The sequence below is a fragment of the Lynx rufus genome, unplaced genomic scaffold, assembly GCF_022079265.1.
Source record: "Lynx rufus isolate CCGP_SWC_20201006 ecotype Redwood Valley unplaced genomic scaffold, mLynRuf1.p SCAF_5, whole genome shotgun sequence".
Lineage (NCBI taxonomy): Eukaryota > Metazoa > Chordata > Mammalia > Carnivora > Felidae > Lynx > Lynx rufus.
The window spans coordinates 104392356-104417341 of NW_025814867.1; the positions used below are offsets into that span (position 1 = coordinate 104392356).

Consider the following 24986-nt stretch of genomic DNA (forward strand, 5'->3'; position numbering starts at 1 on the left):
AAAGACCTAAATCTAAGACTCAAAACCGTAAAACTCCAGAAAGAGTTTTATGGCTGTACTCTCATGCAAGGAAAACAGAAGCAAAAACAATCGGGACTACATCAAAATAAAAAAAAAAATCTGCCAAAATATATCTGATAAGTGCTTAGTATTCAAAATACATAAAGAACTCATCCAACTAAACATAGGGAAAAAAAAGCACATCAATGCAATTAAAAAATAGGCAGAGGACCTGAACATTTTTCCAAAAAAGACACACAGACAGCCAACAGACACATGAAAAGATGCTCGATGTCACTAATCCTCAGGGAAATGCAAGTCAAAACCACAGTGAGATATCACCTCATACCAGTCAGAATGGCTAGTATCAAAAGGACAAGAGGGGCACCTGCTAGCTCAGTGAGTTAGGCATCTTACTCTTGATCTCGGCTCAGATCTTGATCATGTGGTTTGTGAGATGGAGCCCCATGTCGAGCTCTGTGCTAACAGCACAGAGCCTACTTGGGATTCATTCTCTCTCTCTCTCTCTCTCTCTCTCTCCCCCCTCCTCTGCTTGTGCTTTTTCTCTCTCTCTCAAAATAAATAAACTTAAAAAAAAAAGACAAGAAATAATAATTGCTGGTGAAGATGTAGAAAAAAGGGAATCCCTGTGCACTATTGGTGGGAATGTAAATTGGAACAGCCACTGTAGCAAACAGTTTGGAGTTTCCTCAAAAAGTTAAAAATAGAACTACCATATAATCCAGTAACTCCACTTCTGGGTATTTGCCTGAAGAAAACAAAAACACTCATTTGAAAAGATACGCATATGCACCCCATGTTTTTTGCAGCATGATTTATAATAAGAAAGATATGGAAACAACACAAATGTCCACTGACAGATGAATAGATAAAAGTTATGGTACACACACACGCACGCGTGAAGATCACTCAACCATTAAAAAGGAAATTTTGCCATCTCTGACAGCCTGGATAGACCTAGAGGGTTTTATGCTAAGTAATAAAGTCAGACAAAGAAACACAAATACATATGACTTTACCTATATGTGGAATCTAAAAAACAAAGTGAACAAACAAAACAGAAACAGACTCATTAATACGAGAACAAACTGGTGGGTATCTGAGGGGAGGGGAGTAAAATAGGTGACGGGGATTAAGAGGTACAAACTTCCAGGGGCATCTGGGTGTCTCAGTTGGTTAAGTGTCCCAACTCTTGATTTCGGCTCTGTGCTGACAGCAGGGAGCCTGTTTGGGATTCTCTCCCTCTTCCCCTCCTCTGTTCCTGCTTGCTTGTTCTCTCTCTCTCCCTCAAAATAAACAAACATTTTTTAAAAAGAGGTACAAACTTCCAGTTATAAGTCATGGGGATAAAATAGTGCAACACAGGAAATACAGCTAATGATACTGTAATAACTTTCTATAGTGACAGATGGAAACTATCATGGTGAGCATTTCATAATGTATATAAATGTTTGCACAACTGAAACTATTATTTTATGTCAATTACACTTCATTTTAAGCTTTCAAAAAAAAAAATATACCTCTGACTGATAACACTGATTTTGATTCTCAAGTTGAACCTCTGCCACCACCACAAAGAATAAGGAAGAGCCCAATTACCTCTTAAGTGGTCCAGGACCTACAAGGACAGCCTACACGAGTTAGAAAGAAAGTCCAATTTCACAAATGTGCTTTTATCCTTCACTTCATTTGATAATCAAAGGTAAACATCATTATATTAGGACAGTAATTATTATTACCACTGCTCAATCCTATATGAAAACAAATTCACTGGCCTAAATAAGCTACAGCTGATATCTGAAAATCAGTAGAGTTTCTAGCAAAACCTTCAAAGTAGCACCATGTTCCTGTAGGTCCAAGCTGCGAAGGACTTTTTTTTTTACCATTGGGGTGGCAATAACACAAGTTATGACCAGTTAAAATGAAATTAATGAGAAGAATTCTTTAATGTGGAATAAATACATAAGGCAAAGCAGAAGGCTGAGTTATCCAACCAGATATTTATAGTTTCAGTCTGTGATAATTCAGATAAAAGTGTAGACCCAGACATACTCAGATGAAATCTACATCTACCTAAATCTTCCTAGATATAGACTCAATATTTTGCCTTCAGAAGCAGAGTCTATAAATATTTTTAAAAGCTTCTAATTATCTAGATATTTCCAGATTCCCACGTTGTAAGAAGAAATGATCAATTTGTTTGGAGAGCATCCTACCCACTGACGAAATGAAAAGTTCTGACTTTGAAAAGAGTTGCCTGAAACCCAACATAATGGACTTTCTTAGGAAACTATGCATGTTTTACTGCTGTTCCTGGGTGTCGTATTTAATTTATAGGATAATATCTGTTTAAGGAGCTACTCTCCTAAAATGAAATGCTCCATTTTGTAGAATTGATAGGAATTGGAAATCTAGTCTTTGCAGGTCACTGTGTCCTCCAATTTACAGGTGAGGAAAAAACCAAGACCCATAGGGATCAAAGGTTAGCTCAAGTTCACCAAACAAGTTAGTGGCAGAGGTAAGATCCAGGTTTCTTGACCACAAAATTAGAACCCTTTCCACTATCTGATACTACTTTTTTATTCTTCTCTAAGTAGAAATGGGATGCTTCCATTAAATTATTCTTAGATGCTGCAGCTGCATTTTTATTTTGAAATTTTAAAGGTCTATGTGGGTAACTACTGCCCACATATGCATGAAAGACAAACAGAGGTGTTATTAAAGCTTTGAGTTTCTTCTAGATCATCAAAGAAAATCTAGTGGAATGGGGACAACGCAGCTTCTGTGGAGCAATTTACATCAGTGATTTTGAGAAGGGAACAGACCTAGCAGTTACTAAAGTGGAAACCGTTACTGTTCATGGACAGGGTAAAAGGAGCCATTTCTGCTTCCCACCAGTATTGTCCTTCAGCTTGCATTAGCTGAGGAGACACCATTTCCTCAACAAGTGCTGAAAAAGTGACGACCCATACGTAGAAGTTCACAGGTCAACCTTTAGTATTTAATAGAGAGGAAAAGTTCTGATTTCCCTCAGAACTGCCATCTTTTACTTCTCATCTCACAGAGTAAGTACAGATGCACCACATATTTAGCTCTGAATCAGTTCCCATTTCCAGGGTCTGAAACTTTTATCTGTGTCCTCCTGTCAAATTTGAGGCAAAGCACTTCTCCTTAATTTTTAAGCTATGGTTAAAAGTGTCCTTTTTGTTGTTGTTTTGGTATTTACTTCTTCCTACTCATCAGAACGTATTTCCGAAATGGTAAAAACACCCATAAGAGAAAGTCTGAAAACTTGGGACTCAAATATCGAGTCAAAGCAGAAGCATGCCTTTACTAAATCATCTAACCTCTGAATCTCTGGTTCCCTCCATCTGTGCCTGGAGAGGGCCTTCCAGCTCTAAATTATTCTAAGCTATATTTCTTGAAACATTCTACAACAGATTTCAACACAACAGAACTTAGCAGGCCTGTTCCTAACACTACTTCTCCAGCAAAGGCTTTAATACAAGTCTGAGGGGCGTAGTGATAGGACCAAATCTCAAAGGAGTTCTTTGTAGGTTTTAAGTGAATTGCTTTTGAGAAAGTCTCTGTAGACATCTTACTTTGGCTCCTCGTCTATACAAACTGCTGTGGGAGCCTAAGAAAAGCAGCTTTCAGACATGCAAGTGTACAGATTTGGTATTGCTGCCTCCAGGCTGCAACCGCTGCCAGGGGACGGGAGTGAGTCAAAGCAATTCTGCGCATCGCATGCCTCAATGTCTTCCCTCTACTTGGCAGCTATACACTAGGATCAGTCATCCAGCTAAATGTCAAGAGTCCCAAAGTCATTACTAGTGCAAAGGTTTCCAGTATGAAACTTCCACAATGATTTAGCTTTAAAATTGTTACAAAGGAGATCTTTTTATCTTATTATTATAAGCTTGGAATAATTTGAGAAAAATGAAAAAGGGTAGTGAGATAATGACTTAGGAATTACACAATGTGTGTATTTGAAAGAACATTCAGATGACACCTTCTCAGATCAAAGGCACTACTGGGAATTATTAAAAGAAAAGAATCAAGTAAAATCAACAGGCATACTTTTTAATACTACTTACAGTCTGAGAATTTTCAAAGATATTTACATAAAAATGCTTATTTTCAGGCTCCTCTAACACTTATTTCCAATTTAAAAAAAATTTTTTTTAACGTTTTATTTATTTTTGAGACAGGGAGAGACAGAGCATGAACAGGGGAGGGTCAGAGAGAGAGAGACACAGAATCTGAAACAGGCTCCAGGCTCTGAGCTGTCAGCACAGAGCCCGATGCGGGGCTCGAACTCACGGACCAAGAGATCATGACCTGAGCAGAAGTCGGCCGCTTAACCGACTGAGCCACCCAGGCGCCCCATTATTTCCAATTTTTTAAGGCATTATAGATAGATTTACTTGCAGACTGCTTTCCCTTCAAAAATATATCATTATAAGTATTATTAATGGTTTTGGTCAAATTACATCATCTATAAATTTGAATGCATTTTTTCCCCAAAAGAAAAGAATGATGAACTTTACATTTTGGGGTCTGACCACTCTGAATTCATTTTGTTACTCCAACATAAATTAAATACTTGAGGACTCACTGAAGATAGTTGCTTTTTTACACAAAATGTTCTATGAGTCTTTCAGATGAGAAGAAACCACCAATAAAAAGAAAAGTTACATGTTTAGAAGAAATGTGTTTCTAACAAATAGGCTCCTTGAATTTACCACCAATAAAAAGAAAAGTTACATGTTTAGAAGAAATGTGTTTCTAACAAATAGGCCCCTTGAATTTAAGGAATTCTGCATGCAATATGCTATGCTAATGTCTGAAAGTTTAGATTAGACACACATTATCCTGAATAAGAGATATTTGTAAGGAAAACAAATTTGACATGGGTCAAACGGTTAAAATAATCTATTCTTATCAAGAGCAATTTGTAAAAAGGAAAATATAAAGGAGACACATTTTGACCTTTATCAGTATTATTTTCATTCTCCAACAGCCTAATGAATTTTTAACTTTTGGCTATACTTTGAATTTTGTGAGGAAACTATACAACTCAGTTAAAGAGGAAATGAATAATAGGATTCCTGTGGTTTGGAGAGGCAGCGGGTGGGATGGTAGGTGGGTACTGTAGCAAAAATCCTGACTTTTAAAAAAATGTTGAATAAAACTTTATTAAAAACGGATTTTAAATGGCAGTTTTATCAGAAATGGACCTTTCAGACAGAGAATATGAAAACTCACATCTTACCCCAAGAAAAACTCTTCGTTCTAAGCAAACAAATCTCATTGTCTTGACATCTCCCACAAGCTTTTGCTACTATGCAAATCCTTGCACCATTTCTCCTATAAGGAAGGTTTTCTCTACCAACTTGTTCACTTTTCTGCCTCATCAAAATTCTGCTAAAAACTTTTTGAATGTGCCTGCTTCTCTTATTAAACACTTCTAACTTGATTTAGGAATACTCGTACTCATTTTGCACTCCTCTACTTTGTTCTTCATTCAAAATCACAAATTTATAGAGTTAGAACAAACTATAAAGATTATCTAATTTAACTCTCTCACTCAAAGAAGAGGAAATTGGAAGTCCAAATTAGGAAACTGGCTCAAGGTCACAGAACTTGTTCAAGATAAAAGAGCTGAGGGGTGCCTGGGTGGCTGAGTCCATTAAGCTTCCAACTCTTGGTTTCGGCTCAGGTCATGATCTCTTCTTGGTTTGTGAGATCAAGCCAGGCCTCAGGCTCTGCACCAAAAGCAAGGAGCATGCTTGGTATTCTCTCTGTCTCTGTCTCTGTCTCTCTCTCTCTGCACCTCCCCTGCACTCTCTCTCTCTCAAAATAAATAAAACATAAATAAAACATATATAAAATAAATACATAAATAAAATAAAACACTCTCAAACATAAAAAAAAAAAAGATTAAAGAGCTGACACCAGTACAAAGGTGTCCCTGTGTTAATTTTTCATTTTCATTCATCACTGAGAAAGTCTAAAAGGTAACATTTCTGAAGGCAACTGAAGTTTATTCATTTAACATTTTTAAAACACAGAGCAAATCATTGACACCCTTGACAAAATATAAAAATTTCATTTCATTAAAATTCATGTCATTAAATTCATTTCATTAAAATGACCAACAGTCATTCACCATTCAACATAAATATACTGAGCACCCACTGCCTTGACAGGTACCTTGAAAAAAAAGGCCAAACAATATATGAGAACTAAGAAGGCATTCAGACATATGAGAGAATTTGTCACAAGATCATAGTATTTTCCTGGAAAGGTTTAATTAACTGGTCACCCCAATTCCAACAGACTACAGTGCTTACTAAAAATACCATAGTCTACATTTTTCCTCTTTCCCAGCTGTCCTTTCATATCATCCCCAATTTCAACCTCTAAACAATTCACACCTTACACTTAGAGGATGCTAGCTTGAGAAATGGGTGACAACACAGCACAACACAGATACAAAAACACTGTAAACTATCCAAGAAGTTTCTACCTGGTCTACAAAATATTCAATTATGCTTGAGAACTGCAGTCCTATTATCTTAGCTCTCCTTTAACTCAAAATACCATTTTTTATCATATGTCTACATAAAGTAGCTAGAACCTTGCTATCAACAGGTCAAATTCTCCCAGTACTTACTTTTCAGATTGTGACTTTGGAATAAGAACAATCTTTCTTACGTAGCCAATGTTAAGAGTTATATAAGAATATATAAAATAATTAATACACTATTTTATACTTGGAGATCTAAGGTGAAGAGATCTTTACAGTCTCAAACAAATAACTCCAAGACATCTGCTCTCATTCTCAATTCAACATTCCAAACAAGAGACAACATTTCGTCTGAAAGTCATCAAACAGGAGGTAGCATTTCCAACTCGCCAAGTTAATAATGGGTTTTATTAATGGTCATAATTTGGTGTTTAGGACGTTCCCCAACCATATTAATCTTCTGTACCTATCAAGGATGAACAAGTCACAAGTAGCAACTTTGCAGACACATGATTTTCAAGAAAAGGATCTCAGAAGACAGAATCATAAAATTAACCTGGATTTGTAAGTGCAATAAAATGTATTCTTTAAGACACTGTTCCACTGTGAATATTTAGTTAATGCCAGAGACTTATCAACACTCTTTTTCTCAAAAAATATTTACAGCAACAGTATCTCAAGAAGACAATCAGTTTGCAGTCCTATATGGACCTAATAAAATGTGTGAATAGTTTTATACCACTGCACTCAATTTTACAGTTCCTAAAAGTGTTTTGGGACATCATTCTCCATATGCTTCTGGCTATGTCCATTTCATTCTTTGGACTGATTTTCTTTGGGAAACTAAAAGAGTTCATTGCTTTTCGCCAAACACCACACACACGGAAAATTACTTTTTTTTTTCATATTGTGAACAATATTGAGATGTATCCCTTGTCAGGCCAATCTTCAGATGACGATCTGTCTTCCTCTGAGGATCAAGGAAATAAGTTAAAAGAAATGGTAGGTATATTATCATTTACTCTTATTAGCAGTCTCAGTAGTGTTTAGACTCAAATCTCTCCAAATTGCAATGTAAGATTACACTACATGTAGATTTTAAGACTTCAAGTTACAGACAAGTTTTTATTACAGCAGCCAAAATCGAATCTGAATGCTTATTTTTATTTCTTTACACTACCCAAATCAAATAACTTTTGTTGGGCAACAGCAGACATTCAGCTGAGTCAATGAACATATTTCAGACAGCTGCTTCCTATTTGTGAACCTAAAACTATTTTTGCTTTAAGAAAATGCAGGTTATACGAAGAGAAATAAGAATCAGGATTCAAACAAACAAAAAAAGCCCCCAAAAAACAAAAAAAACCTCCCAGAAGCCCTCACTTTTTATTTTTAGCACAGTTCGAGGATAAAACAGTAACTTAAAATATGTATATAATCTCATTTAGCCAAAACAAAACTAATAGATGTTCCTCAACCACATTTTGGGCAATTACCATAAAGTAACAAATTATAAAAACAAGCTAACATCAATTTAACAAAAACTCTCAGATGGGGCGCCTGGGTGGCTCAGTCGGTTGAGCATCTAACTTCGGCTCAGGTCATGAACTCACGTTTCATGAGTACGAGCCCTGAGTCGGGCTATGTGCTGACAGCTCGGAGCCTGGAGCCTGCTTCAGATTCTGTGTCTCCATCTCCCTCTGCCCCTCCCCTGCTCACACTCTGTCTCTCTCTTTCTCAAAAATAAAAATTAAAAAAAATTAATAAAATAAAATAACCTCTCGGAAAATGTTAGGCAGGAGGCAGAAAGATTGTTGGTGTTGACAGTGGGCAATTCATTGGCTGTCAGTACCTACAATTCTTCAAATCTCCAACCTCATCCACATAGTATATCTTAAACCATAAAACAGTTATTAATCACTAGAGTGATGACTCCAAGATCATCCTCTCATTAAAAAATAAACTTCCACTCAGGGCACCTTGGTGGCTCAGCCAGTTAAAAGCGTCTGAGCCTTCGTTTTGGCTCAGATCATGATCTCAGTTACTGAGTTCAAGCCCCGCACTGGACTCTGCACTGACAGCACGGAGCCTGCTTTGGATTCTCTCTCTCCCCCTCTCTCTGCCCCTCCTGTGCTCTCTCTCTCTCTCTCTCTCTCTCAAAATAAATAAACTTTAAAGAAAAAATAAACTTCAGTCTACTATTAACAAGAAATTCAGTTGTGTACTAACATTTCTGCAATGATCTACAGATATTAAAAATTTTCTAGTTAACTTTCATTGCAAACAAATTAAATTAACCACAATTCTTTTTCTAAATATTCCAGTTTATCCTATAATTTTTATTCTAGGAAAGTGGGACACTGATTTCATTTCTTGTAGACTAAAATTACTATTTGGTAGGAAATATAATCTCTTGCTATTTGTTCTTCATTGGCATAAAACATAATATGGACCCAAGTTTTGTCAACTGACATTTTTCTCTAAATTATCAGAGTAGAGGGGCGCCTGGGTGGCTCAGTCGGTTAAGCGTCCGACTTCAGCTCAGGTCATGATCTCACAGCTCGTGAGTTCAAGCCCCACGTTGGGCTCTGTGCTGACAGCTCAGAGGCTGGAGCCTGCTTCAGATTCTGTGTGTGTGTCTCTCTCTGCCCCTCTCCCACTTACGCTCTGTCTCTTTCACTCTCTCTCTCAAAATAAACATTAAAAAAATTATTTTAATAAAAATTTAAAAAAAATCAGGGCGCCTGGGTGGCTCAGTCGGTTAAGCGTCAGACTTCGGCTCAGGTCATGATCTCACAGTCTGTGAGTTCGAGCCCCATGTGGGGCTCTGGGCTGATGGTTTGGAGCCTGGAGCCTGCTTTGGATTCTGTATCTCCCTCTTTCTCTGCCCCTCCCCTGCTCACACTGTCTCTCTCTCTCTCTCTCTCTCTCTCTCTCTCTCTCTCTCTCTCTCAAAAATAAACAAATATTAAAAAAAATAAATAAAACAAAATAAAATAAAGTGAAATAAATTATCAGAAAAGAGAATTTTCCTACAGGCTGTGAGAGAGACATAGCTGAGCCAAATATATAATAATATCTGTATCAAATTCAAACTCCGGTGTATTGACATACAATTATGTATATAAGAATATGCATGAATAGAGTCCTAATTTGGATCCATCTAATAATTCCAAATAAAGGATAAAAATCAAATCAGGGATAAAACATTCATCTCTTCTCTATTTCCATGCTTCGTGAGCCAGAGCAAAGAGTATTAGTGGCCGGATAGGCCTGGCCATGGATTTTTACCACTACTTGCTGTCTAATTCAAGGGCGTCTGTTCATTCATCTATAAAAGGAGGCTAGTACCTACTTCCTAGGATGGAAGAATAGACACAGATAATACGGGAAACCCCTTCAGAGTGCCTCACACATGCTGTAAATAAAATATATTTTACATATACTTAGTAAATATTTTTTAAAAAAAACATAAATGAATGTATTTTCTTCCTTCTTTAAGTCCTTTGGTACCACCTCACCCCCAAGAGATGATTACAGTAGCTTCTAAATGATAATCCCCATTTCCAAACTAATCTCTATCAGTAGATTTATTCATAATCATGCTTTGAGCCTCTCACTCTCTGGATCCAGACTCTTCAATGGCACTTCATAGTCTACTCTCAGAATGTAATTGTTTAGGTTGGCACTGACATCTTTTTTGCCCCCTCCCTGCCTCTCCTCACTCTCTCTCTTCAGCACAGACACACACAAAGACACACATACACACAGAGACACATGCAAAATCTGGCTCCAAACTTCCTTTGCCTTCTCTATGTCCTGTAAGATGCATTCAGGGCCCAGCTACTGGCATTTGGGTACTTCTTTGCATCTCATTGCTTGCCCAGAGCACCTTATTTAAAATGCTCCTTCTCTCTCCCTCTCCATGATCCTGGGCAGAATAATGCCTACTTCCTCCAAATTTCTTAATTTCCTACAGCATGAACCATAACTTTCTAGTGACCCTCTTCTATTAGTATCTCAAGTGATTGTAGTAAATCCATGACTCTTGAGCTCTTAATGTTTTAACCTCCACTCCAGACACTTCCACATCATCATCAATCATCAGTAACCTGTTAATTATAGACAATTAGTCTTCAATATAAAGTCTACTGAAAATCAGATTTAAATCCTATAACTGGTCCACAGTTCATCCTCCCTGTAACTATAAACTCTCACTGAAAATGAGGGGGTGAGAAAGGGTGGGTATCCCTTATTGGTCTTTGAAGTTCCAGAAAAATGTACAGGAATAAATAGGAGAAAACAATCCATCACGATTTCACCATCCTTACTAACAACTAAGAGAAAAGAGCCAGAACCCTTTAATGAAAAGGGTCTTTGAGATCATTTAAATGCAAATAATTACCAACAAATCAACAAAATCTCTGGCACAGTTTTAGAAGTTTGAAGCAAAAAGAAATGTACTCAAATCGATCCTTGAGTAAGCTCCAGTAAGAGAAGAAAGGCATCTTCATGAGCTTTAATCCGGTGAGAACAGCTGACTGGGAGGGAGACTCCATTTAGCGAAAATCAGACCTACTCCTCCTGGGTGTGGAGATTTACCTCTCTGACTCAAGAGGTCCCAAGCACCACCTTCCCTAGGTCCCTAGTGGTTCTTAGTAATTGGCAGGTTATTAATTGATGAACACACAATACAGGGCAGCTTGAGACTCACAGAAAGTAACACTGGGGGCGCCTGGGTGGCGCAGTCGGTTAAGCGTCCGACTTCAGCCAGGTCACGATCTCGCGGTCCGGGAGTTCGAGCCCCGCGTCAGGCTCTGGGCTGATGGCTCAGAGCCTGGAGCCTGTTTCCGATTCTGTGTCTCCCTCTCTCTCTGCCCCTCCCCCGTTCATGCTCTGTCTCTCTCTGTCCCAAAAATAAATAAACGTAGGAAAAAAAAATTTTTTTAGAAAGTAACACTGCCATCTGACCAGTGTTAAGGGTTAAGTAACAGCAAATAACTATAAATGGATGAAAAGAGCAGCCAAGATTCCTCTAAGCTCAAAACAAACCTTAACCTAAGGGCAATGATGCCATCATTCAAATGAGACAAGGTGCTTGGCTAGCACAGGGAAAGGGAGTGAAGTGTCCACTGGCTAAGCACAAAAGAAACACAGATTTTGAGTAAGATTTGGTGGGACAAATACACACAAAAGAAAACCACATTTAGTGATCTTTAACAACACTACGATGTCAGGTGAGCTTCCCGGAGGAGTCCTGATTCCTCAAAGCAAGAAGAAACAAAAAAAAGTGCAGGTGCTCCACTTCCTTCTCCACTATTTTTACAAAAAAAACTTGATTTATTTTTCGGGTTTAATAAAACCTAGTAAAAGCCCTTTAGAATTGTGAATTTTGCAACTAAGATAACGAATGGTAATATACTGGGAAATTAACTTCGGGAAAACAGACCACCTCTGCTTCCTCAAAATTACAGACCCATCTGTTTTGTTAGCCAGATATAAACTACCAGGCAAAATGAATATTGTTATTCCAGCAACACCTACATTTGAGTGAAGTTATTCAAAACTATTTTTAAAGTTGATATTTTGTATAATTACATGTTTAATTACACAAAGCCCAACTTTGAGCTTACTTTTACATGAATTACTAACTTTGCTGTATAACAGATAAAACACAACAGTAAAACTTATTTAGTTTAAAGTTTATTCTTAATGCAGCATCTAAAAATGCCTCTTTCAAGTTAAGCCCATTCAATGCAAAATCTGTAATAAATGTACTTCCTAGCTTCTGAAGGGAAATTTTATATCAGATGTTTATATGTATTTATACACTTTTTACTGTACTAAAGGACAATCCATTATTAACACAATAGTGTATTATTAGCATTTGCTGGAACTTAATTATTAGAGAATATACAGTTCTCTTTCAAGTGATATTAAAGTAAAACAAGAATACTGAATGAGTACTGTAGGTTTCCTGAAGCACTTTCAAGCCTGTCTAAATTAATAAAATACTAAGTGAATTAGTATTACAAAAGAGACTTTTATAACTGATCGTTTAAAATATTAATGTGAATACTTAATAGGTCAAACCTTTTACATTAATCAAAGACACAATTTAAGACTAGTTTAGAATGAGTATTCTCCTATCAGTAAAGTCTTCACGTCAGGTAATTTCTCCCATTTTTCCCTTATAAGCATAAAAGGATGTTTCCTTGCATTCCTGAGGAACAAAACATAATCTGTTCTTCTAGAGATAGGATGGTATTAACTGCTTCTTTTGAGAATAGGACATCTGGCATAATATGTTTTTGTAGAGTTTTGTCAAGTAAGCAGTTAGGAGGGGTGAATTATCACAGATAGTCTGGCTTCTTGTTCTTCATGGCTGGAGAGCCCAGTAAATCTCGAATCTTTTATGTGTATGGAGGCTGGAGGCAGGTGGTTAACCACTGGGCTCTCAGTAATAAGTAATTTAACATTAAAAAAAAAAACAACAAAACACCCTACAAAGATTTTCTAAATTCCAAATCTGATTTCTAATTATGTTAATGCTGTTAAAAGTAAATCCTTCATTAAAGAAGTTTTCCTCCTTTCTCCTTTCTTTTCTTTTTTTTTTTTTTTTTTTTTTTTTGGTTAGATAGACAATTCTTCTCTGGCCTATTCTCTTCTTAAAATTTGCCAGAATTATGCGGGATTTTTCACAAAGCAGATTCATGACATTGTGGAAGTATTACATTATTTTGTGTTCCTGAATAAAAGTCAGAAGGAACCTGCTTAATTTTAGTTCATAGTCAAACACACAGGTCCAAGACCAGAACCCTCAGGAGGGACCGGGCAATGTTTACTTACAATTTATAGAAAGCAAAGACAGAATTTGTGCCCTTCTCCATGTAGTCTGCTCTCTGGTACCCCTGGCCTTTGATCCATGGAGTTCAGAGGCAGTCACAAAATGAAATCTGGACAAGTAATACATTTAGAGTCCCTACAAGAGCTATGGGAAGTCCGAGTGAAAGTAGTGAGGGGATGAGTTCAGGCCCTCACCTGCCATCTATGGGAAGTTGGGACATCCCTAGCAGAGAAGCCACAGGGGAAAGGAATGGACAACGCTTCTGCTAGCACCAGGTGAATACACACTCACTGCCTCCAAGGAAAGGCCCAACAGTAAAAATCAACACTGACTCAAAAATGGTAACTGAACTATATGAGAAAAGACATGGGGTTAAGTTATACAGCAAATAACAAAGGGTAGGACAAACTGCCCTGGACACAGTTTGGGGGTTGAAGGAAGGGGAGGAGGAGCAAGAGTGTGCAGAAGTCTAGGTTGTCTCTGAACAATGCCTGGGCAGCCTGGTGAATGAACCTGGGAAGTCAAAGGCATTCAATATACTTTTACAATGAATGATAAATGTAGTCTTTCTTTAGAACAAATCAACCCTAAATAACAAAGAGAGGAAAGGAAAGTTCGACATATGCACCACCTGCTGTGGTTATGGGAGACAATAACTGCCAGGTTGCTGTGACACAGTCATGGGCCTAAAGCCCAGTAAGGTAGATGGATTCAGGCTTTGGTAGTAGTGCCTAGACATCCAGAGAGAAACTAATTTCCATTTCAATTGAAGAGAGAATACAAAATGCTGGAGTCAAAAGGAATCTTACAGATCACTGGTCTACCATTCTCATTTTTCCAAAAAACCAGAGTGAAACTCAAGGAAAAACAACTACTTATGGTCTAGAAAGCTACCCAAGGGCAGAACTGTTTTCAGTATGCATGATTTTTGCCCACTGCTTTTGGGGAAATTATTATTGCTAAGCAAGGAAAAAGCATTTCAGTGCTTTTCAGGCATTTACACCATTCCTTTCTTCATTCAATAAATATTTAATGAATAATAAACACTAGGCACTTGGCTAGATCCTGGTACACTCCTGGAAAACCTCAGAAAATGAATGTGGCTGATAGAGCAACCAGTCTGACAACAGGCAAAATATGGAACTCAACCAACTAAAATTACAGACCACTAAGTGCAAAGTATAAGGTTGGAAGAACTGTAATATGAAAACAGGAATGGAGTGGAGAAGTATAATCAGATACCAAAAGAACCACTGGCTGAGAAAAACAGAAGTGGATGAGGGACAGAAAAGGGGAAAGAGTGGCCAATACAAGTAGAGCCAAATCCCTGAGCTTTGGGGACTTTTGTAATGCAGAACCAAACAGGTTAAGTCACTGCAGCTTGCCTACAGTCTCTGTGGGTCACTCTTTCTCTATCTCAACTTGAATTAAGGACAAAAGAAATCAGTAAAAGATGTGTACGTTTATTTCTCTGCCCCAACTGTCTTCAGAAGTCAAGAACAGCTAACAATTTTCATTTAACGTAAGAGAACACAACACTATTATGATGTGGTTTTCTTGGGAGAATTACTTAGCTAGCAAACACACCCAGCTATTTCAGGGTGTCTGATTCAAGTGGGTTTGAGAGAAGGTACAAGTGGAAAACTGTGACAAATAAAAGCAGCTGCCGCGAAGGATAAAACTAATTAAGAAGGGAGGCTGGTGCCTGGGTGGCTCAGTCAGTTGAGCATACGACTCTTGATTGTGGCTCAGGTCATCATCTCACAGTTTGTGAGATTTGAGTCCCATGTTGGCTCCATGCAGACAGCACAGAGCCTGCTTGGGATTCTCTCTCTCCCTCTCTCTCTGTCCCTCCCCTACTCACATGCACTCTCTCTCTTACCCTCTCAAAATAAATAAATAAACAAAAAAATAAAAAAATAAAATGACCATCAAAAGAAAGTGGATAAATAAATTGTATTATTTTCTGACAATGAAATACAACTGTGATCATAAATGAATTACAAGTATAAGCAAGGAGGACTCAAACATGATGCTGGGCGGCAAAAATAGATGTTCCATCAGAAAACAGGATATTGTATTACTGATATAAAATTCAAAAACAAGGAAAACAATGTAGGGGATACGTAAATAATGTGAAATAACTGTAAGGAAAAACAAGGAAGTAATAAAGTCAACATTCAGGGCTGGGAGGGCAGGGGGAGGGGCGTGATCTTAAAGAGAAGTAATGGAATCCATCCAGGCCAGGAGCAGCTCTGTCTCCTAAGTTGGTAGTAGGTAGTACTCAGCTATTCATGTTAATGTTATTGTCTGTATCTTCTCCCAATGTTATAAATATTCCCTGTATATATAGCATTTCTGAATACTATGGGGTTGCTTCTATTTTTTAAAAGTTCTCAGAAATAACACTATATTTAAGAAACTATTTTAGGGGCGCCTGGGTGGCTCAGTCGGTTGAGCGTCCGACTTCGGCTCAGGTCACGATCTCGCGGTCCGTAAGTTCGAGCCCCGCGTCAGGCTCTGGGCTGATGGCTCAGAGCCTGGAGCCCACTTCCGATTCTGTGTCTCCCTCTCTCTCTGCCCCTCCCCTGTTCATGCTCTTTCTCTGTCTCAAAAATAAACATAAACATTAAAAAAAATTTTTTTAAATAAAAAAAAAGAAACTATTTTAAAGATGCTTTTTAAGTGTAAGTAACAAGAACCTAACATGCATTCGAGAATTTATAAAATTATTTAATTCACACAATAGCTCTGAGTTAAATATTTTCATCCTTAGCTTACATATGAGGAAACTGGTATTCAGAGTTATGAAAACTGCCCAACATTACACAGCTAGCAGGGGTGGTATTCAAACCATATCCAGTTCTGAAAATCATGGTGTGTCTGTAGGTAAGACTGTCTAAAATATATGGGCAAAAATTAAATTTTAATACAAAAACAACTTGTTATAAGGGTTTACTGTTTTATTTCATCTTCATGTTTAAAATGCATCCCTAGAAGTGCCTAGGGTGGCTCAGTCGATTAAGGCTCCGATTCTTGATTTCGGTTCAGGTCATGATCCCAGGGTTGTGGGACTAAGCCCCACATCAGGTTCCACACTGAGCGTGGAGTCTGCTTAAGATTTTCTCTGTCTCCCCCTCTGCCCCTCTCCCTTACTCACACTCTCTCTCTCAAAATAAAAAATAAATAAAAATAAAAATAAAAAATTAAATGCATCCCTAGATTACATTCTAATGGCATGTACTCATTTTATGTCATAGGGTACCTCTTTATTATTTCATAGTCACAATTTAGCCTTAAACTCTATAAATTCTAAAACTGGCAACAGATACCACTTATGTTTATGGGAAGTCTCAACTAGGCTTTACTTCTTTTCATAACTTGAATTTCTCTAAGAAGTTGAAGGCAAGTCAGCTGTTGGTAGGCTATAGCTTAGCACTCTTTATTTTACTACCCTCCCATCAGGAATTCACTCACAGGCAATCCAACAGGCTGGCCAAGCCTCACAGAAATTACTCACTTCCACCCTCTCTTCCTGTATCTTTCTTCCAATCCTACTTTAAACTCATGCAGGAAACCTGAATAGTACCACCTGGTTTTCTCTACTCCATCAACTCTGGGCCTGTACAGCACACATACCACACCACTCAGCTATGCAATTATTTGTCAGCTTTTTATTTTGCTGTTTTCATTTGCATGTGTGTCTAGCCTGCAAGGACCACTTAGAAGAGATTACAGATTTATTTTTTCTCAGCTATGCCCTAACTCATTCTTCTTTGCCCAACGCATCACCGACTGTGCTCTGTAAACAGTAGTCACTTAGTAAATGCTGATTGACTTACTACGGTAGAACAACTCGCCTCTGGTATTTCTCAATATCCCAGTGAATCCTCCACATCTATAAACATGCTGGAGATGATACCAGGTACTGCTAGAGGCTTGGGGTCTTCCTGAGGGTGCCTGGGACAAGAAAAACACAGAGAGAGACCAAAGACAGTCAGGAGAAACACAGAGAGAGGAAACACGGAAACAAACAGAGCACGGTGTAAGAGGAGCGAAAGAGTCAAGAGTTACAGAGAAGCTAAGCAGCCAGAGACACTCGAGAGACAGGGAGGAAGTCAGCAATCTCACTTTGGATTGGAAACTACATTTTTGGTACTCTACAGTGTGTAATAGGTGCCCTCATGTTACTACATTTATAAGATAATCATTTCAAAGTTATTTCTAAGGTTTTTCTGAGCTTACATCATTATCTATTAAAATTTGTCTTTACAGTCTCATCTTTGGAGACACACATACACATACACAGACACAAACACCTAATCCTCAAAATGACCCAGCTGTAAATAATATATATATTTACTTTTTCCAATTCTCCAACTTAGAAAATGTTTACTCCAGAGGGCTAAAGTGACTTGTTTAAGGTCATAAGCAAGATGATAATTGGAGCCCCAATTCTTCTGATTCCAAAATCTAATGCTTTTTCTGATATCCCACGTTCTCTATTAGAAATGAATCCTGTATAGGGGTGCCTGGGTGGCTCAGTCAGTTAGGCATCTGACTTTTGGTTTCAGCTCAGGTCATGATCTCACAATTTCATGAGTTCAAGCCCCATTTCAGGTTCTGTGCTGACAGCATGGAGCTTGCTTGGGATGTTCTCTCGCCCTCTCTTCTCTCTGCCCCTCTCCCGCTTACAATATCTCTATCTCTCTTGAAATAAATAAACTTCAAAAAAAAAAATAAATCCTGTATAAATCATATAAATCCAAACTACACATTCAAAATAAAATTTTCTTTTGAGACACTGAACTACTCAGTTTACTCACTAGGACACTACCTCAGTGCTTCATTTATTTTAAAAATCTATCAGAAAAAGTAAGTCAAGATGAAACTATATCAGAATGATAGAAAATTTCAAACAAATTAAGTGAATTAAGTGAATGGCCACTTGATAAAATTTTAACATTTAAAAAAGAAGCTAGAGTTAGTTCATTGCTTTTATAACTTGGTAATTTCAAAGTCTTAATGATTCAACACATTTCAGCTGAAAGATCAAAAAATGCTCCATGTTTCAATGAATACTTAGATTTAAATACTAGTAAGCTTGTCTCAAACTTATTCTCTCATGTCTCAATTGAAGTCTATACTGCATGCAATTCGATTTCAGGGTACTATAGTAGAAATGATTTAGGGGCATCTGGGTGGCTCAGTTGGTTAAGTGTCCAACTTCGGCTCAGGTCATGATCTCATGGTTTGTGAATTTGAGCCCCGTGTCAGGCTCTGTGCTGACAGCTCAAGGGCCTGGATCCTGCTTTGGACTCTGTGTCTTTCTCTCTTTCTGCCCCTCCTCTACTCAAGCTCTCTCTCTCTCTCTCAAAAATAAATAAACATTAAAAATGTTTTTTTAATTAAAAAAAGAAATCACTTAATGCATTATTCTTTCTATTACTATTGCTTTAGTATTTTCTCTTGAGGGATACTTACAGTCTTCTAAATAATCATTGCTTTTGAAAGCAATGTAATTGCCAGAAAGCTCCTCTGATATAAGGGTAAGCATGTTATTGGATTTCACAGCAAGACAAGATAATAAGAATACAAAGAAATTTCTGTTTAATTGTGCATCGATATATTTTTCTATGTTCAGCAATTTTTAAACCAGAAATTTTCAAATGAGGCCTAAAATATAGTGCTGCTCTGCCCTCTAGTGACTGGCTAGGTTTTGCTGACTACATGCTTTTATTTATTTTTTAATTTGCTTTCTAAGCAATACTTAGAATTTTTTAATACATATAACGGCTGCTTTTTCATAACATGGGCAGTGAATAAAGAGTACTAGTCAACGTTTCAGATACAGCTTGTGCTTTGAACACAATGTAGGAAAGAGATACGATTTATTTTCATAGGGACGATACACCTAAGCATTGCCAACCAAAAAAAACACAAAAACAAAAACCACACATACATTAATATAATCTATTCCAGTCCTTACTCATATTTTTATGTAATTTATTTAGAAAAGTCAGAAAATTATACTCCTGTCAGAAACTTCACAAATTTCATAACTATAAATCCCAAATTGGTTAATTTCATTATTTGGGAGACTGAGATATCAATGTGAGTAGTACTACATACACCACACATAGATGAACAATTTTTTACTAATTATAATAGGGCAAAAATATGCTGAAGAAAAAACTATACGGAACATCATTTACCCTTCATTGTTCAAGTGGCACTTTAGGATTTTCCTGAATTTCAGTGTTGTCATTAGGAAACTGACTATCACTTTACATGGAAACATTAATCAAGGATCCAGGTAAGACAGAGTTATACAGACTCTGTATTCTCAATTCACCCAAATATTTCAATGAAAGTAGGTATTTTTCCCTCTTAGATTCTCTTGCCATAAACTGCTTGCAAAGAAATGATGCATTTCTAGAACAGCATTTCTATTCTAATCCCCAACATACTACTTCTACACACCTATGTAAAAAATAAATATTACATCTGTACACATAAATGTAAAAGGATACCTGCGTATGTGAGAATAATCCCCAGACAGTATGGTGGTGTGCTTAAGACACAAACCCTGCAGCCAGACTGCCAGAGTTTGAATTCCCACTCTGCAACTTATTAGCAGTGTGACCTCAGGCAGATCACTAACCTCTCTGAGTTTCAGTTTCCTTATCTACAAAATGTGAATAGAAGAGACACCTACCAATAGCAATGTTTTATATCTTGATAGGTACTTGGGTTACACAGGTGTATGCATTTATCAAAACTCAGAGAATGTACATTTAAGATTTGTGCACTTCACTAAATGTAAATTTTGTATTAACAAGTTGTAAATATTGAACTGTATTCCATAATAGGTATGCTGAAGTATTTACAGAGGTGTAGTGATATCTTTAGTTTACTTGCAACTAAGTCAAAAATGAACTAATGATGGATAGGTTACAGATATGTAATAAAATAAGTATAATTAAAATGTTAACAGTCAAATCTAAATGGTGAGTATATGAGTGTATAATGATGTTTGAAAAGTTCATAATAAAATGTTGGAGGAAATAAATCCACCTCTCATAGAGCTGATGTGAAAATTAACATATATACATAATGGCATTAAATACACAGAAAAGTACCTGATAACCAATAATGGCAAACGGCAATATGTTCAAGCAAATGAAAGTGATCTCTTCTTCCCTACTTGGAGGAAAAGGCTAAGAAAATAATGAGAAGTTGAGCCCCCACACCAGAATGAATTGTTGCCATCAAGGGTGTTAAACATAGCTCAACTTTCAAGTAATTCACAAAACTGCATGGGCCACATAGAGAACATGGTCTTGAAAGTCAGAAAATGCTGATTTGAATCTTGGCTCTGTTTTTAATTAGCCAAAAAGCTCAGACAATTTCAAGATTCTAAGCCTCAGTTCCCTCCTATAGAAAATAGGAATAATGATAACTACACATGTCTAGAGTCACTGTGAAGACTAGAAAAACTATATTCTCTCTCACACACACACACACACAACAGAAGGAAAAATGCAAATGATGACAAGTGGAGTTTTCATCATTAAATCATTACTAGCAATTAGGGTGAGTCTATTTTCTGCAGATGGAAACAAAAGTGGTTACGTATCAGATTCTAACCCAGAAATTTCATATGCAGGTGGCCTACTACTCTGAAGAGCTTTCGACAGGATCTTTATTAAACCGGTGGGCCTTATTTAAAGCATCACTGTACTTAGTGTAAAAGAAGAGCTGGCAATGACAGGGAATTCATTATTCATCCCTCTGTAATGTCAATTATAATATACGTCCTACAGGAGAGGCATTTATAAAGTAGTTTGCTGATATTTTAAAGAAAGTCACTTCAGTGCATTTGAGGAAATGATATTAGCACCTGGATAAGTTTTGATTTGAAACAGTCTAAGGCAACATATTTAAAGGAAAGAATATTAAAACTACATTTACAGAAGAGGAGTTCCATGCTCCCAGGGAGCAGAACTGTAAGTCATTATAGATTACTCCATGAAAACAGTGGCTCAACATACAGTTTCAGCTAAAAAGACAATCAAGAACATGTAAAACAGGGAATACTGGAAACACTATACAAGTGGCTTCTGCTGCCTTGACCAATCTACAAAAACTGCTTTCCCCAAAGGGCTCCTGAATCACCCTAACCCAAACACTGTTTGGGGCAGTTAGCGCTCTACATTTTCCAACATTTTTGTTGGAAACTCTTCCCCATCTTCTTTGGTACTATACTCTCTTGCTTTTCCCACCACAGATCTGATTGCTTTTCTTTCCTTTAGACTTCTCTTAACAGAGAATAGGTGGGTGTTTTCCAACGTTCTGTCTTAACCAGCCATATTTCCTACTTTCACCAATACTCAAAGTTTCAAGCTCTACCTCTCCTAAGCTACATTTATCTTTAGCCTGACTCTCTCCCAAACTCTTACCAATTTATAACTACATCCTATACATAATCCCATGGATATCCTCTCTGCATTTCAAATCCAATCCATTCTATACTGTACCCACCCCCTTCCCCAAATCAGCTTCTACCACCATCTCTCTCCTGGTAGCAGTACTGTCTGAACACCCATGCTTAAATTAAAAACCTATCTCAACACCCCCACTGCTTCCTTCCCTCTTATGATACCCTCTGCAGCCTCAGCACAGGTTCTGTCTGTTGCCAAATCCTACGGATTAGTAATTTGGTTCAAGCGACAAGAAAGGATGTGTATTCTTTGAGAAACACAGTGAAAGCTGAATTTATAATCATGAAATACACACAGACACACATACACAAGCTGAATAGTTGGTACCAAGCGTTTGAGAAAATCTTCATTGAAGGAATCCTTAAAACTGAGTATCTATTAATATTTGCCCTGCAAATTGGAAAAAAGACTTATTTGATTTTGTGAGTTGAATACCTCAATTTAACATTTTGAACTACATCCAGACAGGGTATAACCTTCATGTCTCTCACAGTGGTTCCATTTACAACATGCAAACGCTATCAGAAGAACAACTTCTTCTTACCTAGGATTTGCTAAGTCCCTTAAACCAATCTTTCCAATGCCTACCTCTTTTCCCTTCCAATCCATCCCTTTTAAATATCACCTGCTCAAAATTTTCCAGTGGCCCATTTGCTTTTAAGGAGAAAAAACAGTAAACTTACCCTGACATTCAAGGTTCTCTTACATTTGGCTTTTCTAGGTTTTCCATTTTACCTTTATACACAGCCCATCCCAAATGGCAAAAGGGGTCTATTAGCTTTGTCCAGACTTTAGTATTTTCCCCTGTAGGTAGTCTTACTTAGTTTTTCTACCTGAGATTTAAGACCTTCCTCAGTTCTTAATGAGGTTTGTCTCTCTTTCCTGCTTAGATTTCCCCTATTATCATATTGTAACTCTGACATTGTCTAAAACAATAACTTGCACGTAGTAGTTCCTAAATACTAAATAGTTCCACATAGCACTAAATATTTATTAAACAAACAGAGGAACAGAAAATATATTACTTTATCTTTTACACAAAACATTTTTTCCAGTAAAATTACTGAAGACCGTTCAGGCTCTAAAAAGAAACAAAACAGGGCATCTGTGTGGCTCAGTTGGTTAAGCGTCTGACTCTTGGGTTTCGGCTCAGGTCATGATCTCACAGGTCATGATCTCACAGTTCATGAGTTTGAGTCCTGTATTGGGCTCTGCGTGGACAGTGTGGAGCCTGCTTGGGATTCTCTTTCTTTCCCCTCTCCCCCTGCTTCTCTCTCTTTCTCTCTCTCAAAAATAAATATACTTTTAAAAAAATTAAAGAGGGGCGCCTGGGTGGCTCAGTCGGTTAAGCAGCCGACTTCGGCTCAGGTCATGATCTCGCGGTCCGTGAGTTCGAGCCCCGCGTCAGGCTCTGTGCTGACAGCTCAGAGCCTGGAGCCTGTTTCAGATTCTGTGTCTCCCTCTCTCTGACCCTCCCCTGTTCATGCTTTGTCTCTGTCTCAAAAATAAATAAACGTTAAAAAAAAAAATTAAAAAAATTAAAGAAATAAGACAGAGCTGAAGAATGCAAACATGCTCATAGATGGGCTAGAAAGGTTTAGAATTTTAATATACACTAATAATTGGAAAAGTATATAATAAGTCTATAAAATTCATGGTTTTTATGGTTAGAATGTATACATAATCAACTAGGAAAAGGCAAAATTGCTATAAAAAGACCACAAACACCTAACACATTCATGCTAGCTTACAGAACAGCTTTTAGAAGGAATCAGGTATTTTCACATATACTAAATTATCTTCAAAACAAGCTTAGATATATCAATTACAGAAATATTCAAAATTAATAAATATGTCAATTATATTCAAAATTAATTAGTATACCTACTGATATTAGTGACAAAGACCAAGTTGTATTAGTTCATGCTCATGTGCATGAAAATTATTATGAAGTAAGTACTTTCACAGAGTTAGCATTTTCTGCAAATGTAGAAAAATACTTGCTTCTCTTGGATCAATTAATTGTGAAATGTTAAACCAGTGACCTAAAAATGAAGGGAAATTTTGCTTCTCTAATTTATGAATAAACTAGTAGAGTTAACTCATGACTGAATTAGGTATTTAAATTTTTTAAATGTTTTATAGTTATCAGGTTCAGAGAACCAATTTATGAAGTGGCTGTCATACTTTAAAAGCCATTAAGAATTCATAATACATTTCGTTGTCTTGCTAAAATAGTATTTGAAAAAAAAAGTTTATAAAACTATACTGTAATACTTAAATAATTTGTTTCAGGTAATAATTGTTAATACCAAGAATATAAAGCAATAATAATCCTAAAGTAACTACAATCCACTTAATGATAGATGACATCAATATTTTCATATGCTTGAGTTTTGATTAGGTTTTAATAAATTGCAAAACAAACTGGGGGAAATCTAAAAATCAAACCTCTATCACATATGACTGTGTAGAAAATATTTTAAAGTATCTAACCATATAAAGCACAAACATTATTCTTTCCTAATGATTCAAATCAAGTCCATCCTGTATTCAATAAAGACTTCCAATGGAATAAAGATGCGTACACGATGAAGCTGGACATTTCTTTTATTGTGAATGGAGACAATAAAATGCCTGAAATTCAATTTCAAGGAATGGTTAAGAAGCCAAAAAGTCAAATTCCACTTTTTACTTACTGTCCATTTTGAGAACAAACACATTTTCTCAACAGTGCCTGTCAAGTTCTGGATTGGCATTGCATCTTCTGGCATTGTTAATCCTCACAACAACCTTATATGATCAGTATTCCCTCCATTTCACAGATGAACCTAGGTAACTTTCCCACAACCCAATCACAGTAAAAGCAGACTCAGGTTAGTCTTGAGTCCATCTGAATCCACAGCCCTCATTTCTAAGGATCAAGCTACAGCTCAAACAAACAAAAGTGACACATTTAAATCTGTCTTCCATAAGAAAACCTTTACGTTTTTGCCTATCCATATTAATCTCCAGGAAGCAATAGTGAGTATTTATGCAGTTGACAATCTAGAGGCAAGAATAAGAATGTGTATAAGCAATA

The 24986-nt window shown here is 37.0% G+C and overlaps 1 protein-coding gene across 6 annotated transcripts in view; it reads right to left on the reverse strand.

Annotated features, from left to right (window-relative positions):
• Positions 1 to 24986, reverse strand: part of BBX (BBX high mobility group box domain containing) — a 284140-nt gene that overhangs the window by 137036 nt on the left and 122118 nt on the right. The window contains exon 1 of one of the 6 annotated variants that reach the window (XM_047100275.1): positions 17243 to 17264. The exons of the other annotated variants lie outside the window; for them this stretch is intronic. The gene's annotated coding sequence lies outside the window, so the exon portion shown is untranslated. Of the gene's footprint in view, positions 1 to 17242; positions 17265 to 24986 lie in introns of those variants that run through there. 6 annotated transcript variants of the gene reach the window in all.